Consider the following 3,091-nt stretch of genomic DNA (forward strand, 5'->3'; position numbering starts at 1 on the left):
AAGGAGCGCCATTATGAACAAGACCATCCCATCGGTTAAAGTCGGATGGCGATCATTCGGACGAGGAGGCTACTTGGGAGCTCGAGGATACGATCCGAGCTCGATATCCCCATCTTTTCACTTGAGGTATGTGATTTATTGATTATGAGTATTTATCTGTTATTACCCTTGTTAATATGATCTGAGTAGAGCAGCAAATTTGGGGACCAAATTTTTATAAGTGGGGAGAATGTAAAATACGAAAAATAATATTTAAATAATTTTGGAAATTTTTCGGAATTTTTCGGAGCTCGTACGGATAAGTTCACGGGGATAAAAACGGGGCCCGGAAAAGCCTGTTTAGACTACCCTATTTAAATGAGGAAAAGTTTTATTTTCTTTTCCTTTTCTTTTTCTTTTTCCTTATTTTATTCCTCCGTTTCTTTTTCCTCTTCCGTGAGCCCGAGTTTCCCCCCCCCCCCCCCCCCCCCCGACGCCGATTTCCCTCTCAGCCGGCTCCTCCGAGCCCTAACCGCCGGCCACTCGGCGGTTTCCTCCTCCTTCCCCTCTTCTCTATTTATCCCTCGTTGAGTTTTTCCTTCTTCCCCGAGTGCACCAAGCTCTGCCGGCGTCGCTGCCCTTGTCAGCCGTGCCCTAGATTTGGTTGTGCCGTCGCCGAGTTTGCTTCGCCGACCCTTCTCCTGTGCCCTAGCGTCGAGTAGCACTGCCGCCGGCGACGCACCGAGCACTGCCTCACCTCTGGTGCCCCAGCATCGACCACCACAGCGACGGCATACACTGCTGTACAACGCCGCCTACACCCTTGCTCTCGGCCTCCCTCTGCCCTAGCGCCGTGCCCTAGATTTGGGACCAACTGATTTCCGACGCCAGCCAAGGTGCAGCCGACAGGGACACCGAGCAGACCATCCGTGCCATTTCCTATGTGCTCTAGTATCAGTGGCCGATCCATATTTGTCTTACATTTTGATCTCCGGTGATCTTGTAGGTAAGGGAGTGCTGGATTGAAGTTGGAATAAGAATCTATACTTGGTAGGAAATTTTTTATTTTTGTTTGCTTGTATTGTTACAGCAGCCAACAGCCCTTAGCGGCGCAATTTCCGCTATCAACTCTTTGATTCCAGATCAAACAGCGGCGGTGAAGTTAGGTAAGGAGTGGGAATCTTGGTACGTATTGAGATGATGTGGTCTACAGATCAAACATATGCTTAGTTGAAGATCATAGTGTACTTGATTTTGTTAGGTGATTATTCATTTGTCGGCTGATTAGGTTCTGTGCTCTGGGGTGTTCGGTTGGGTGGATCTAGGTTTTTATGTGGACAAGTTAATTGATGATCAATTAAGGTTAATCGATAATTAGGGTTTCCTAATTGAATTAAGAGTCTGATTTAGTTATTTGATACAGGTTGAGTAACTAAATTATTTGTGTTTAATTAGGTAGGTTAATGATTATGACTTAGGGTTTTGTCCTAAGTTGTGTTGGGAATTTTATTTAGCAATTCATTTGAATTTTTAGCTAAATAAAATATCTGTGTATTGGTATTTCAGGACTTTGACGTGAGACGAGCATCTCGACGTCGTATTCGGACCAGATTGGACCTTTCTATTTTTGGAAGCGGGTACTTTTGACTTTTTATCTTTGATATGCTTAGTAATGAAATTAACATGTTGCATTAGTTGTGTTTCTTATCTGTTTCGATTAATCACTACCCAAATCTTGGTACATGCTTGATTGATTGATTAGTTTGCATCTCATGTATATTTTACCTGTTATACATGCTTGTAGGGGGTAGTGATATGCCATGCTTCACCATGTTCAGGACCTAGGTTTTTATACCTTCTGTGTACCTTTGATTTGATATGATTCGTTGACCTAGGGTGCACTTTTCTATATATATGGATTAGGTCAGGATGTTTATATGGTTATTGTCATGCATCATTTGCATGATTGCATGCTGTGCGATAGTCCGCTCCATTATTGTTGAGCACATCGCCATTTATGGATCTGCACACACCACCACCATGGGTTGGCTCGATTCAGAGAGTGTGTTGCAAATAGGACTCTGTTAGCACCGTTGGTCCGCCATGGTAGTGTGACACAACGTGTTATCCGGCAGGATTCCTCCACCGGGAGATGAGAGCATTCGCTCCCCCATCTATGATTTGGGGTAGGAGGATAGTGTATCTGACAAAGATCCCGCCCACTCGGTCACCATCGTGAGTAGTGACGACGAGTGCACGGTTGTCACATTTCTACCCACCGACCTCACTTTTGTACGAGATGATCGATGGCGTCGGGGTGACCAGGACATTCATTGGCATCATACGCATGGTGCATTTATTGTCAGGGTGGTCACGCATTTATACGCCGCATATTGTTCGATACCTATGTTGACACGCATACTGATTCCTATACCACCTTGACTGTTTGACCTTATACTCGGACTGGTTAGTACAAAGATTCTCCGATTACTCGATGCATTTTTATCTTTCTTATCGGGAGACCGTACGCATGATTAGTGCTAGTGTTGTTTCTTTACTTTGCATATCGATTGTACTGCTGAGTGTTGGACTCACCGCCTCCATTGTTGATATTTTGTTGTCAAGAGAGAGTTCCAGTTGCTGGTCCCTGCAGACCTCGAGGATGTGATTGGGTTTTCGTTTGGTTTCCTTTTCTGTTCTAGACTGTTTGCACTTGTTATGTTCTGGATTTATTTACTTATGGACATGGTATAGATTTTATTATATCGATGGATTTGGATTTTGGATTTAATCTACTACATGCCTGCCTGGACGGTATAAGAGGTGAGTTCGTCGGTTTTGAGCTTACGAGTGTAGTTGAGTAGGGTGGATTTCGAGTCAGAGTACTATTGTTGTTTACTATTATATACTGCGTGGTTGTGACAGCTAGAGGCTGAATATATATATATATAAACTGCGTGGTGATTGTTTTTATTTCTTGTTATTATTCCAGCCGCCTATGGCTGAGGTATATGAGATGTAGAAAAGTTTCAGATTGTCCACCGTACAGGGGAGATGCTGCCGAAATTTTCTCGGACAGGGTCTCCTCTGGGGGCGTGACAGTCACTAAGCA

The 3,091-nt window shown here is 44.1% G+C and overlaps 1 long non-coding RNA gene across 1 annotated transcript; it reads left to right on the top strand.

The window, feature by feature from the left end:
* Nucleotides 1–476: 476 nt before the first annotated feature.
* Nucleotides 477–1,596, top strand: LOC121994000. The gene is made up of 3 exons (XR_006115527.1): nt 477–985; nt 1,070–1,145; nt 1,546–1,596. It is a non-coding gene; the product is annotated as an uncharacterized LOC121994000 (long non-coding RNA).
* Nucleotides 1,597–3,091: the final 1,495 nt, after the last annotated feature.

Source organism: Zingiber officinale, chromosome 6A (assembly GCF_018446385.1).
Source record: "Zingiber officinale cultivar Zhangliang chromosome 6A, Zo_v1.1, whole genome shotgun sequence".
In the NCBI taxonomy this organism is placed as follows: domain Eukaryota; kingdom Viridiplantae; phylum Streptophyta; class Magnoliopsida; order Zingiberales; family Zingiberaceae; genus Zingiber; species Zingiber officinale.